Below are 15894 nucleotides of genomic sequence, written 5' to 3'. Positions count from 1 at the left end.
AGGACACGATGGCATGCATCATCTAAGTTAGCGAGTGTGACTACCCGGAGACTAACGGAGACCGATTCTAAACCGGATCTTGGAGAGTCTAATCGCCGCTTTTTAGCAATATTCCAGCAATATCACGGCGGGGGACACCTGAAAATGGGCTTCTCATATTGTACCCATGTGGGGAATCGAACCCGGGTCTTCGGCGTGACGAGCGAAGGCTTTTACCACTGGGCTACCCCACCGCCCCGAGTCTAACCTGAACTAAAATGGGTTTGACAGTGCCGAGTCAAAGAGCACCGTTGTTAAAGCGTTTGTCCTCACGACTAAGACCCATGTTTGATTCCCTACATGGGTACAGTGGGTGAAGACCATTTCTAGTCTCCCCACTGTGATATTGATTTCAGTGCTAAAAGAGACGTAAAACCCAAATCACTTACTTCTACTTGACGCGTTGTTATTTTATCTCCTGAATGTCGGTCGCCAGGGTAGCAACAAATATCATCTTTCTTTTGATAACGTACAGTTCACTAACAACGACCCCATTGAAGGATTTGAACTTGAAGGTCTGCCTCAATGCTGAAATATATGACAAATATTATTTGTTTCCTTCAACGAAATTCAAGTATTTCTTTAATGTGTTCCATTATAAAACGATTCTGCATTTTATTGTACGAGTACGTAAATAAATTTTTTTTTTTCCTTTAACGGAATTGAAGAATTTCTTCAGTGCTCTCCATCATAGAACTACATTTCATGATGAACCAAGAATGGTAACTCCAGTGCCGTTTCGTTTGGTTCCAACACACATAAAAGACAATTTCAAAAGATTGACGACGCCTGGTGTTGAAGATTCTAAACGTTGAATGTTGTGTGTTTATGTATAAATATGAAAACACACACACACCCATTCGACCTAAGCAACAACAGAGAACAAAGAGGATGAGTGCTGTTTGTAGATGAACATGTTTTTGCGCTAAATCCTTTTCATGCTTCGATCTTGCACAACGTCAGATAGTTTCTTGTTCCTAACATGGCATGCAGACAGCGTGGGGGAGATATTTCTGGGATCAATTGCGGGGACATAGTCTTTCAGATATGTGAGTTGTTTTCAAGCTCTGTCAATATTATTGATAAAACACAAAGGAGAAAAGTCGGTCTTGATATTGACAAATTTCCCAGACAAAATGGCCTTTCATGCTGGAGGACTGAGTAAGCACAAGAGTAGATGTCGAAATTCTAGGAATCTCATGTCCACAGCCTTCAAAATTCTAAAGAATTGAACCACACTAAACTTCAGCTTTTGTCTGCAAACACTGACGTTCTTCTTGACAGAGAAACGCTTTTTTAAAACTCGCTTTCGTGATTTAAATTTCGGCTTTCAGATTTGCAAATATTGATTTTTTGGTTCGTTTGTTGATCTGATAAAATTCTCCTCATTATAAGGTGGGGTCCTCTCGGTGAGAGTGTTTGCCTTTCACGACTGAAACCCGAGTTCGATTTCCTTAAAGGAGCAAAGTTTGAAACATATTTCTAGTTTCAGCATGCTTGCCACAAAAGGCGACTCTGCTTGTTGTAAGAGGCGACTAACGGGATCGGGTGGTCAGACTCGCTGACTTGATTGACACATGTCATCGGTTCCCAATTGCGCAGATCGATGCTCATGTTGTTGATCACTGGATTGTCTGGTCCAGACTGGATTATTTACAGACCGCCGCCATATAGCTGGAACATTGCTGAGTGCGGCGTAAAACTAAATTCACTCACTCACTCACTCACTCTAGTTTCCGCCGGAGTGATATTGATGGAAAATTGCTGATAGCGTAAACTATAGCCATTCGACCATTCTTATAAATGCTGACTAATTGTTATTATTGTCATATTTTTCGAGTGACTGTGATTTTCCGCTGTTGTCAGCAATGTTCCAATGTCATGGCATCAGACACCAAATGTGGCCTTCACAAATTGAACCAATGTAGGGAATCGAACCCGGGCTTCGGCGTGATAAGCGAAAGCTTTAACCTCTGGGCTATCGCAGCAAGCATGTTACTGTTGATAGAAAGATGACAAGCTGACTAGGTATGTGATCGTAATGGAATAGTAATGGAAAAAAAAACAATACTTCCATAATTATGAAGAGTTAGTTTTGGTCTTGAGTTATTCATACTTGTGCGAAGCGACTAGCGAGATGAGCTGGTCAAGTTTGATGATTTGGTTGACACGTATCATCGTATCCTGATTGCGTAGGTTGATGCTTATAATGTCGATCATTGGATTGTCTACTCCAGCCCGCCCTCTCGTGGGTGTGTTAGTGATGAAAGCAGTTTAAATCACACAAACAGAGAAACAAACAAACAAATAACCAAAAAACATATTACTTCAGCGTTCGAAAATAACGTCGGACCTTAGGCCCGAATCTCACTGAAAACAACTCGGACCTACAGCTTTTTTTTCCTGCAGGTCGCTATGGCCGACGACTTTTTCATCAAGTAATTATTAGTAATTTCTAGTTTTTATCTCGATCAGCAGCTGTTGTGTACAAGTGAAACGACTATCATTTTAGAGAAAGTAATTCAGATTGGTGAGATGTGGTATTTTTTTGTTTGGAATTCACTTGTTTAGGTGTCATGATTTTTGTTTGATGGGAATTATTTATATTGTAGCTAAAATAACGCCTACACATGGCGTTCATGACCCCCAACCTTGTTTGATTCTGGGTTCTTAGGGCAGATTTACAGGGTCAAGGACAAATACGGTCTAACTTAAATTTTTTTATTAACGTCTGTCTTGTGCAAAACTGCAAGATCAATCTCACACATTACACACATCGGCAAACACACACAGACCCAAAGACACACACAATATGTAGGAGCTGACAGTTTGTCGAGATTGTTTGGACAAAACTTTTGTTTGAAACTTTACTCCGAATTCCTTACACTGACGCTCGTTTAGGTGTCGCTTCTTGCTGTACTCAGAGCGTAACTAACCCCAAACAGCGTTGTAGAAATTGGATCCCCAGTTTCAAAGATTGAGGACTAATATGATTGTGATGACACATACGATTGGACAATGTGTTGCGTTATTTAATACAACCATGCACGGGGATGACGTCATAATCTCATACAACCAACTACAATAACGGGATCAGAGTTGGTGAATCTACAAAAGACTCACGTCTAAAGAAATAGTTCCATCTCACAGCACGATATCTTTTCCTTGTCGGAGCTGCGTTTAAAAAAGCTATCCCGCACGCAATAAGTGGATTTAGTCCAATCAATGACGAGAAAGTTATTTACCTCCTCCCGTCATGCATTGCGGAGATAATTAAGCATTCTCAGCATGTCGATGCTGCATTTACTTCCCCTGTCTGTAGAAATCGAATTACGACCTTACAAAACTCCACGGATATTAGATTTGGGAAAGAGCTGAAGCCTTAGTGTACAGAGAGACAAGTGTAGGACGTATTATTGACAGAATTCATCTGGTTTTCTTCTGTGTAATCTCCCTACGTTCAAACGGGTCAAAGAAACAGTTACACGAGACCTTTCAAACGAGAGGTCGATAAGATGAGCATCGATCTGCGGTCACATGGTACAGTTTTACAAAATGAGAAAAGACAGCTGATGTGGTCGTTCTCGTGGGGTCCGTTAGAACCGTCTCATTTAGAAGAAATGAAGGCGTGTAATATGTCATTTGGCCATTATTAGTCATGCATTATTTTGAACGGGATTCACATTATCAACGGACGGTGGGGTATCCCAGTGGTCAAAGCGTTCGCTCGTGTCACCGAAGACCCGGGTTCGATTCTCCACATGCATGTTTGCAGGAGTCTCATTATTAACTCCATGAAAGAAATTTATTTTGGTCATAAATTGTAAATATGCATGATTTGATTTTACGTTTGTGTGATGGTGATTTTTCATAATTGATTATAAGAAGGATTGTTATATATACATGATAAAAATTCTTTAGATATTACATTATATTTGTAATATACTTGTAAACTTTGTCTCGACGCCATATAAGCAAAAATATGCACTTTCAATGTTAATTTGTAACCCACTCACTTAGATTTCAATTGGCCCAATATTTATTACATGTCTATGAAAAATGATGCGTCCACCTGATCAGGCTCTTGAGTGAGTAAGTTAATATTTAAAGTCACATCGGCAATATTGCAGATATATCGTGACGAGAACATACGTGACGTAGAGAAGGAAAATATGTATATCAGAAGAACCTGTCGACGAAGGAAGTAAAACAAGAATAGAGTATCACAGTTTTAAAACTATCATGGGAAAGTAAACGAATTGCACTATATGGACAGTGCAATATAAAACCTGGCTATAGATCGCCAACAACTGAAGGTAGCTATAGATCGCCACACTAGGGACCAGGGGCCAACTACATGGACCTTAGTAGGACTTACATCATCCCTTCAGACGCCGGCGATGTTAAGAACTGTCAAAATTAAAACATCAGTCTTTTTAGAGATATTAAACAAATGAAAATCCTTTAAAAGATAATACAACACTATGTTACAGGTATAGTACTTGATTAAGTGAGAGAGTTTAGTGTTTCGTATCTTTTAACAATATTCCAGGAATGCCACGGCGAGGACACCATTGCACCCGTTTGGGAAACTGTAATAACATATAATTTCGTCAGTCATTTCAAAACACAACATGTTGTTGACTAGAATATATAGCTGATTTACTATATGGTGTAAGTAGGTCATAAAGCACAAGACTAACTTACCAGGTGTCAGGTGTTCTGAAGAATATAATTTTTACCGGTTTGGAAATAATTGTATTTGATTGGTCTCATTCATCCGATTTTAATGTGTTAAGTTGAGTTTTAAATATATATGCCAGTAGGCATTAAATGAGATACGGTGTACATCACCAATTATTGGAGCTGCCACTACTAGTCTCACAAAACATTCAACCCTCTAGTCTGCAATGGCTGTCGGTTGACGTCAGAATGCAGTTCAAGATCCTCTCTCTTTTCTTCTCTAGGCAGACACGGCCTAGCTCCCCCATACCTCTCTGACAGTTGTCAGCCTATATACCTGCTCGTCCTGCTCTCATTTCCCAAAGTTAATCTTTGGACATATAAACTAGCCTGTTTGAAAAACCTCGAACACAATATGCCTATTCCTAGTAAACATTTGCACTTGCATTTCGTATTTTGTGAAAAGAAGACGAATTTACATGAATAAAACGGATACTGTGCACAAAGTCACCCGTATCAAATTAGGGTATACAGAGTGAACAGGTTTATTCACTTACATCATTTTGATCGATTGCCCACCAGGGGCGCCAGGGGGCGCGGTGGGCGAGCTGACTAAAGCGCCGGGTTAGTGATCCAGTTAGTTTGAGGTATCGTGATCGAGCCCACCTGTGTCCAGGTGTAAACACCTTGTGTGCAGACTCTTTCTGTGTTGTCACAACCCCTAATGTACAGTACACAACCATGTGCACTCCCACGGATCCGTTGATATATGACCCGATGGTGGCCACATGAATATATCAATACACCTAGTTGTGGGTACAGTAACGTGCAGTAAACTTGGACAAAGTACTGTGACTGTGTGCCCCAGTCAACCCAGCTGTGAACTGGGTATCTCGTTAGGATGAGAGAGAGCCACAATACACTCGGTGCGCCTAGTGGCAGCAAGAGTTGTATACTGCACGTGGAGTTGAGATTGGTAATCCATGTAACGCTGAGACGGACATCCAATGATAGAGGAAAACAAATACCAGTGCCTTGAGGAAGCAATAGTTGAATGGATATGTGCGCTATATAAATATCCTATGTTAATAACATGCCTAACACCAGAGCAGATGGAGAGAGCAATCGGTATGTTACAGATGGAACAGACACAAGAGCATGTGGCTAGGACCATGTGGCTAGGACCATGTCGCTAGGACCATGGAATGCTGCAAATCAACTGTCGAAAGATTTGTCTACAACAGACTGGCAGTACTGTAGACAGGCCAAAGAGGGATGAGTCTCTATTCAACATGAAGACCGTTATTTACTGGTGTTGCGCTTGAGAAACTGATACGCCATTGTGACGTCATGAAGCACCAACAGTGTTGGACATACGGTCAGCAGACATTATAGGCGAACCGTCACGATATTGCTGAAAGATTGCTAATAGCGGCGTAAAACCTTACTCAGTCACTCATTATGCAGCCTACAATATATTTTTAAAAAAACATCCCACCGGGTACCCATTTATTGATGTTTGTCGACATTTTTAAGAGGCACCACGCGTAGATTGTGTTTGAATGTTATGCAGGACGGAAAGCGTAGAAAACCTCAGAACTGAACTTGAAGGAAACGTTCACCACTGCAACCCTCAGACTGTGTCACTGTCAACGACGTTGATCGTACTTTCATGATCATAAAGGGCGGTTTTGCGATAAACTGATCCCCAAAATAACACGAACTGCAAAACAATGCCCATGTATATTCAAAACTAGAAATGAACTCAGATTACAAGACCATGCATGCACGACATGCGTTATCATACTGCTACGTCGGTGCTACACAGACATCGACGTCGAAACTAGTGTCGTAGTTTGTCATAGAGAAAAAAAACACCATTTTAATTTGGTAGCACATCCTTTTACCTCGTGGGAAGATGTCGTGGCCAGAGGAAAATCTGTCAACACCTAATGTAACCTATTGCTGATATTTTTACCTGGTTTTAATATTAACCGAAGAATTGCAACGGACATCATAAAAATCGATGGGGTCGCGACCGCGAAGGCTATGCACTTCTGTCATCGGAGCGGCTATCACTCGCGAGATTAAGGAGCTTCATTTGTGAGGTTTGGTGAAAAAGAAAGCGCCCCAGGGTCGGGATTTCTTCACCCCAAATAAATATCGGGCACGACTCGAGACAGACTCGGGAGTTCAATAAACTACTCGAGAAATTGAAGGCACTCGGGAGGCATATTTCAACAACGGCGAGCGTGGATGGCTAGCAATCCCGTTATGAAATAGATATTGGCGGAATTCTCCGGAGATGGATTAACAGGCTTAGGTGAGTTGGCTATGGAGGGAACTTATCTCACGGGGGTTAACAGCTGCCTTATCGTGCTTAGATGTGATGGATTACTGTTTGTTTGTTTTCTTGCTCTATATAAGTGCTTTATGGCCCTGGGGTACATTGTTTATTGTGCCTTGTATCTCGTGGTTATAACTCTGTATTATATCGTGTTATATCATGAAGTGATTTATTTGTTTTTGGTGTATCGGATTACTATCTTTGAATAAATTCATAATTTTGAATTTGCTCATAATGCGGTAATTGCGTAAATCAAAAGTGTCTGTTTCTATAAAAGTCTGACTTTTTGGTGTGTAAGAGCAAAATAAATTCATTTATTGATTTCGTGGAAATGTCAACCTGTGATTTGTTGGTGTGCAAGCTTAATCATGATGTATGGGCACACACAATGTTAATTTTCAAAAATTTAAACAGGTAATAAGATCAAAATGAAATGATGTATAAAATACTTTATGTAGATGTATTAAATAATCTATGTAGATACGCTTGTCAAAGTTTAATCATAAGAGAATAATATATTTGAAATAGGCAACGTATATTAACAGTTTATGTACGTTATATGTAATTCATGTTCGAAGTTAACATTATGCAGGGTGTATATGGGCCAATGGTCACATAAACAACTTGACTAGACACACTTTTTGACTGATATTTCGTTGATAGTGGATTGTCGTTACTTTGTATGCTAGTTCAAAGTATTAATACTACTATCACAACTGACCGGTACTGTTTTACATCGGATAGTACGATATTAATACTGGTGAATGTTCAGCATACGATTGCACTTTCGTTCCGTTTCAGCGAAACATGAAAGTATGAAAGTATGATTTTGATATTGTCAACTGTATGCTGAAATGTAAATGACGTGACAAAAACATTACTCATATATTGAACTTCAGTTAAGCATTATTGAACTGTATACCTCAGGTACTGGCGATGATAAGGTCAAATCAACTGACTCGAAAATTTTAATCTTCAATAATCTTCTACTTAATGAGTCATTCGTGTATCTATGTGGATAAGATATTGTAGATGCTATGTAAAATGCAAGCATCCAATTTTGATCAATTCACTGAAACATATTTCAGGCGTTTTACACAATTACAAGGCACTAAAAATAGTCAATCTTTCAATATAAAGTGATAAGGTTTTACAATTTGCTGGGAGTGCAACGGATTGTCATTCAGATTATTGCACCTTAGGTCTCTTGGGAATTCCCGTCCTGAAAATAACTGTTTAATATTGTATGGTTTGCTTAAGGCTTTCCAGGAATATTAATCCTTATGTAGTATCCCCAGTAGCGGTATCACAAGCATGTATCATGTACCACTACCATGTATCATGTATCAAAACCATGTATCATGCATCATAAACATCCACAATGAAAGTATATTAATAATATTCATAAGCATATAAACAAATCTAATCAATTCCAGGTGTTGTCTCTCTATACACCTTTTGTATTTAAATATTTCCCCGGACAGCTAGTATTCCCATGTGGTTGTTTCCAATGATTGCTTGTGACGATCCTTGTTACTGTAAATATTTTTGGAGCGGGGTTTTATAAATTGTAAGAACTTGTCCCCGAATCTTTTCACATTGTGAATGAAATATGTTTAAATTTATCGTTAACTAATCACAAACATGCCTCTATCGCGAAATGAATTATGTTCAGGTAATAGTGTACTGTGCATCCCTTGTACACAGTAGTATCCGGACGACGATATAGTTGTGGACGTGTTCACGGTGGTAGACACCACCAAAATGCATCACTCCCTGTACCCATGGAGGGTTTAGGGGTTTGACGCGAAGAGCGGACGATGTTGCCGCTTCTCTACCTCTTTCACATCTTTGAGTTATGAAACTAACCGTGCTGACCTCAACACCAAGGTCTGGGGCATTTTCTTACAGTTCAAGCCGAAATGACCTCAGAAGCCTGTATGAACCAATGAAGTCTGTAACCCGCTGTTGATATTAGCCAATCACAAGGCAGCTGTTTTATAAATTGTGTTTTTTCTGAAGCACTAATTGGTTTGTTTAACAGGTTATTGAACCTCGCCCGCACGTGACATTTGTCAAAAACACACGCAAAGGCAGGTCAATTATTCGCATGAACAATCACGTGAACGTGTTATACAAGTGAGAAAAATACATATTTGTCACGATGCCGATTTGAACTTCAAAACTGATCAAAAAGTTATGATTTCTGTACAAACCAATGGAGTCTCGTAATGTTTTTGAAATCTTCGCAGAAGCGGCATGCCTGGCTGCCCGAATGTTGAAGCTGGTGGAATAACTCGCCATGAAAAGGAAAGGAAGTTGACAATTTTTAGACTTTAAGCCCTTCGTCATGTGTTGCAGTTCTGTGGCCAGGTTTCTTTAAGTGTGAGTAACCCGGAGAAAAGGAATTGACTGGTGGACTGTTTTAATCACTATCATGTCATGTATGTAACTAAAAGGTTTGTTTATTTTTTGGAAGAATTCATGTTCTTTTATCTAACCTATCCCTGCAGAAATTCCTATAGATAGATTAGCAGGAAGGCTGACCATGCTGCGCTCGTGTGGATCCAGAGATTATGCCTAAATGTCCAACCCCATGAATAACAAGGAAGTCGACGAATACACATATATTGATTTCTAGAGATGGCATATTTTACATATTTCTCTTTCAATTATAAAGATAGAAGATTTACTCTCATTGTAAATAAACGGGCTTTTTTGCAGTTTTTGTTTGTTTGGTTGGTTTGTTTGTTGGTATTTTGGGGGCACGAAATACATTATGCTTTGTTTGGTCCAACCTGATGCGAATATCAAAACTAGTAGTGATATTTTAAAAATGTAAACCCCTAAGTACTAAAATGCTTCTTTATGTACCTTTGTGGGTATTTTCATAGCTGAAACGTTTATGGTACCTTCACTCTGTCAGTAGATGGACATTTGCAAAGACATAAAAGTATTCCTGACAGAAATGGCAATGACGCTTATTTGATAGTATTCTAGTATTTAGAATAAACGGATAACAGCTATATAATTTGTATTTGTACCCAGCAGGTTTAACACAGCTGTCAGTGTTACCTGTACTCAAATACAGGAATGCAGAGCCAAGTCGATTCCATATGGAGGAATTCCTGTGACATGTCATCCCATTAAAAAAACTCATTATCTCTCACAATGCTCCCTCTCCCTCAACCCCTCTCCCAAGACACAGACCACTTGATGTTGTCCCTAACGGTGTTATATCACTTGAACTCTGCTCGACATTCACCAGCGTCTTTCTGTCCTCTTCAGACACAATGAGCGCCACATTACCGTTATGCAAGAACGTCCCAAGGCACAATTCTCCATTATGTTTTTGATTGGATGACAACAACTTGTGATTGGGGGCATATGAAATTTCGAGAGGTCAGAAGAAACGGATAGGGATTTGATGTGGTGGTTTGAGGAAGTAAAGTGAGTGTCAAGTTGATGTGGAGAAAGTTTTGCAGAGAGTACGAGATGTTTATCTCTTTCATGACACCCACAAATACGGCTATACTGGTGATACGTGGTGATGTGACAATTCATCGATACGCATCGATCCATGGGCCGCCGATACAGTCCAACTCCACTGGCCAACCGCATTCGTTTCCAACTGGTCCAACCGTATTCTTTTCCAGCTGGCCCAACCAACTGGTCCAACCGTATTCGTTTCCAGCTCATCTTATCTGTGAATCTCCGGGTTAACGGAGCTGAGTAATGGGACTGGTTGGTCAGGCTCGCTGACTTTGTTGACACATTTCATCGTATGCTTTTTGCGTTGGGTTCATGCTGTTGATCACTGGATTGTCGGTATTGGCGTTAAATAACCGGCCAACCACCACGAACATAAGGTACTGGCAGAAACGGCAATTACCTCACCGTGTTCTCACAACATTTCGCTACAACTGATTTTTTATTATGGCACTGATTACCCACTGTGCATCCTTAACGACCACAGAGTGACAGGACACCGTTGTTTACAACCCACAAACTCTTTACGAAACACTGATCTGGAATCGGATCCTTCCGTACTGAATCCATAGCCATCAAAGAACAGATATATTGCTTTTTTCTCAATTACGTTGATTGTGTCTCCGTTACAGGGAAATACTTCACCTTGTGTAATTTTAACTGACGTTCATTGATGATTTATAATTCCGGTAAGATTCACTTCCTCTGCTCTGGACATTTTGTCGGTCGTTGTTGGTTTCGGATTCGCACGTAGACGCGGATTTATTGGCTCATTACATGCAGGGGCATTTTAGGGGACGTTGGGAGTGAAATGTACAATCTGTTCGTGGTTACTCTGACAGAAAACTGTCACGTATCGGAAGGCATGATGGGTAAATATGTCTGTCCGTGTACAATAATTCAGGACTTCTGTCACACTCGGCTCCAGAACGGTACTTTACTTGTTGCACTACTTTCTGTTTACTTCCTCTTACAACGTCATCAAAATAACCGGTGTGTCAAATGCGAATCATAGAATTTGATTAAGCATTGAGTTTGTTGTCACAATTAATTGTTTATTTATTTATTTATTTTTTTAAATTTTTATTTATTTATTTATTTATTTATTTATTTTATTTTGTTTTTGAGACGCTGAATTTCTTGGAAATGTGTGTGAATGTCTTGTATCAAATACACCACTTTGCTGAAACCGTTGTCAGAGTCATCTTGTATTCAGTTTGGTAATATAGTGACACAAAAGTAATATTATTCCCAAATATTATAACAGTAATGCAGATTGCACCTACATGCATTTATATTTCTGATGTTCTGAATGTCCTAAAATGTATATATAAAATGTCTTGTATTGAAAAATCACTTTATGGGACAATGATGTCCGATTCATCTCTAAGTCAATGCGTAGGATTACCTTTGACGCAAACTGATTCGAAAGTACGCACAACTTTTTAGAAATCAGACTTAGAGGCATTCACCTGAAAAAAATGCCAGTTGAAAATCTATTTTCTTTGTAAATTGTTTGACCCCCAAATCTGGATTTTCACCAATCTGATTTTGAGTCAGTCAGACCCACAAGTATAAATGTTTAGGGGAACCCTGAATATGGTAATATAAAAACACAAGAATTATAATTATTATTCTCAAAAATTATTACAGCAATGTGGTGATTGTAATGGCATTCCCATCATTTATTGTTCCAATCTGTGACAGAACACCTGTCAATGCAATTGGTGTTGTTCTCGTGTTCCTTCATGTGAATACTTGACTTGGAGTTGCACGTGTTTGTGATGGGCGTTATCTTGCCGAATACTCTCTTCATTTCGCGATTACTTGCTATCAGTACATGAAAATTATTCGGATTCGGAGAACAGGATTTACAGCTGACCTTCAGTAAGCTGAGGGCGACCAAACTTGTCTGCAGAAGCGACTAAGGGGATCGGATGGTTAATTATTTTTATGATGACGTCATCATATCCTGTTTCCGTAGCTATGCATATTATGCCAGTAGGTTGATTATCGGAATTATCCGGCGTTAAACAAAAAATCCCAATTAGACAGGACTAAATAGCAAACATATATTCCAGATATAGTCGGAATTGGAGGATCTGCTATCAACAGACATCTCCTTCACATACGGAGTTAATTTTGTCGCGAGTGTTGTAAGTCATACTATCTGAATGACGATTACAGGAGAAACAGGTAATTCCATTAAATTATCCCTTTTATCCACAGTTGCTTAGATCTTTAATTGCAACCGGGCCATGACTTTGCTGAAAAGGAATAGAAAGGACACGGAAATAGAATTATGGACTAGAACCGTATAAAAGAGACTCTCCACGCCGCTGCTTTTATTAATACATAGCTCAAACCTAGAGGGCGCGTGTGTCGGAAACAGTTTCCTTACAGCACGGTTTAACATCAATGCCAACTTGAGACTATTTACCGGGCGACTCATTTCATCTTCAGTAGTAATAAAGGCTTCTTTTACACGGGCCTGATAATGTTTCCCTAACAGCAAGTCTCGAGTTCAATCCTAATAAATACCCGGTGTGGTATGGCGCCACCAGTAGGCCCGCGCGAGACTCTATTGACAAGCCAAAAGCTTAGTGAAGATTACTTCTCTTTTCGTGAAGACTTTGGCGGATATGTGAACAGTTTCGTGTCAACACAAGAGTTCGTTTTGGAGGCACAGACAAACTATCTGACGGGTTAAGAATCGTATTAAAAGTGTTTAATACCATTATTGCCGAGTTTTAGCTGAAGAGTAAATTACTTGGACATTAAACAAACACTTGGTCCTCCTCAGGTTGAAATCTCGCTTGCTCCAATGTTATTAGTCGGCAGGGAAATCGCATTTCTCCACGGTCGCACTGTTGTCTTTCCAGAACGTCACTTTGGAGCACAAATACTCGCAGACACGGTTCTCGTGCCGAGATCTCCTAAACTGGCACTGGCTTGACATTACGATGAGACACTCGAACCAAGACACGGACCTTTGGCCTCCCGATTAGCCAACGGGGTTACATTGAGGCACGTTTTCAAGACACAATGTATTTTTCAAATCAGATTTAAAGACTGAAATTTATTACTGTCATAAACTGTTGTGTTTGTAAAGAAGAACTGCTGACAAAAGCAAAATAAAATCGCTGAGAATATTTTTTCTGAAAAAGAGTTTTCCCCTTTAATACACAGATAAAATCATTAAAACCCCTCACGTTTAATGTCAGACAGCAAATGGTTAATTTTTTGCCCATAAACTTTATTACGCGGTCATTTTGTTCATGTTTCATTGGCTAAACGCCACATGTACATTTTTTTATTATTCTTGTCAGTGAACAGAAAACAGAAAGGCATTATTTACTCCAAACCCAATTCTTCGTATCGGCGTGATTTCAAATGAAAGGGCACTCCCTCCAGAGTTATCAGTTAAAAATAGAAATTCTGAAGAAATTGCTAATTACACAGAAATGCAGAGGCTTAACAACGAGCCGGTGTCACAAAGCGATCGTAACGCCATGATCATATATAGTATTAGTGCTAGGATCCTTTTGTGAAATATAGCCAAGCACGGCGCTCTTCCAACACAGCTTACTTTTGTGTAAATGTGTAAATGTTTCATTTCAGGATATCGATACCTGTAAATAATTGCAGATGTTAAACATAAACTTGCCACCACACCGAAATGGAAACTAAATTACCTAATGTAAATTCGATTTATTTTTATTCTTTCGAACATGCATGAAACCACTGAACAGGGAATATCTTCTTACTTCCAAGTGGCTTGAGATCCCGAACCTTTACCGTCAGTTGACGATCCTAAACTTGTTTCTTAAACGTATCTGTTTAATGACCTTGAAGAAAGGTTACTTCAACGGGAATGTCAGAGGTCATTGTAACACTCTCTCGCGTGCAGTGCGTTTTATCCTGGCAAACCGACGGGTGATAAAACCATTTTATTTCCCTGGAATAATTATCCAAAACGACCAAACCTTAAAATCTTGTACTAGCACTTTCCCGGAAACACTGTTTCGTTTATGTAACATGGCAATAACATTAACACATGTCAATTTCAGTTATGAGATGCCAATCTCGAAATGTAATATAAACTCTTTTCTATCAATCAAGATATTGACATCTTCATTTGCAACGTCATCATGGGATATCAACACATATTTCACCGGGCCGCCTTTCGATATAAAAGGCTTGATTTCAAAGGCAAGACAGGGAAAGGTCGATTGATGCCCATTTCACGTCCGTTTCGGAACGTCAAACCGCAACAGGAGGAGTTAACAAGCTAGCGTATTGAAATGTACATCTCATGTCGAAGTAATTCGCATGTCAATATCGGCAAATGTAACAGCTCAGCCAAGGGGGAAAATATTCTAATGGTATGAGAAACGTTCTTCGATTTATTGTTTTTATGGAAAGGTTTTTGCAGATTTGGGATTAATGGAACTAAAAAAAGTTGATGGAGACCCAATGGTCGCATCTTTACAGATACTTTTGGAACTTGTTAAGACAGCTATAGATTTTAACAATGTTTTCGGAAACATTAAACCTGTCGTAACCTGTATTAAAATTGTAAGAGTGTTCTTGTTTTTTTGGGAAACAAATCACGGTTTCTGTTCATTTGTTTGATAACCTCTGCCAAGGCGAGACCTCTGTAGAAACGCATAACAACACTAAAGGAATGGCTCTTCCCGGAATGTTTCTGGAATCCATCTGTTCTTGTCTGAGTTCTTTGTTCGTGGCTATTGATAAAGCTACTCACGACTATACTTCATGCAGTCGTTTGAAACAAATCAATCCTTCAATTTCATTACTATAATTTCATTCCTGCAGAAACAAATGAGAGGGAACCTTTGTATTATCTTGTGTATCAAATATTCTGTTCAGCATCTCAAACGAAATCGCTCAAGCATTTTCCTGTGATGTTCTTGGGCAACTGGAACTACATTACCGAACATAAGTACTTGCCTCTTATTTTGGCTTGTCCATATGAAAGTGTTCTGTGCTGTAACTCCGCACAAAAACTATTCGAATTTAAAATTTTTAATTTCCTAAACAAGGTGCGGTAATCATGCCAGAACACTGCAGTAAATTTGCATAAATTCTGCAGTAACTGCACGTACGTACTGTAAGTTAGTAAGTACTGAAATGTTCTGCGGAAATTGCGCAAAAGCGCTGCGGTATTTACGCATGAGGACGCTTCCGAACCGGGGCACGTTCAACAAAGCTATTGTAGGTTTAAGGTGACTCACACATTTTGACATAACGTACGGCTGTTCCTTACTTCCGACCGCTTCGCCGAACAGGGATCTGGGTGGTGATAAAGACGT

The 15894-nt window shown here is 39.5% G+C and overlaps 1 protein-coding gene across 1 annotated transcript in view; it reads left to right on the top strand.

Moving 5' to 3' along the window:
* LOC137260195 (potassium voltage-gated channel unc-103-like) overlaps window positions 1–15894 on the top strand; it is a 195262-nt gene that overhangs the window by 106881 nt on the left and 72487 nt on the right. The window lies entirely within an intron of this gene.

The sequence above is a fragment of the Haliotis asinina genome, chromosome 13, assembly GCF_037392515.1.
Source record: "Haliotis asinina isolate JCU_RB_2024 chromosome 13, JCU_Hal_asi_v2, whole genome shotgun sequence".
In the NCBI taxonomy this organism is placed as follows: Eukaryota; Metazoa; Mollusca; class Gastropoda; order Lepetellida; family Haliotidae; genus Haliotis; species Haliotis asinina.
This window is presented reverse-complemented; position numbering and strand designations above follow the sequence as displayed.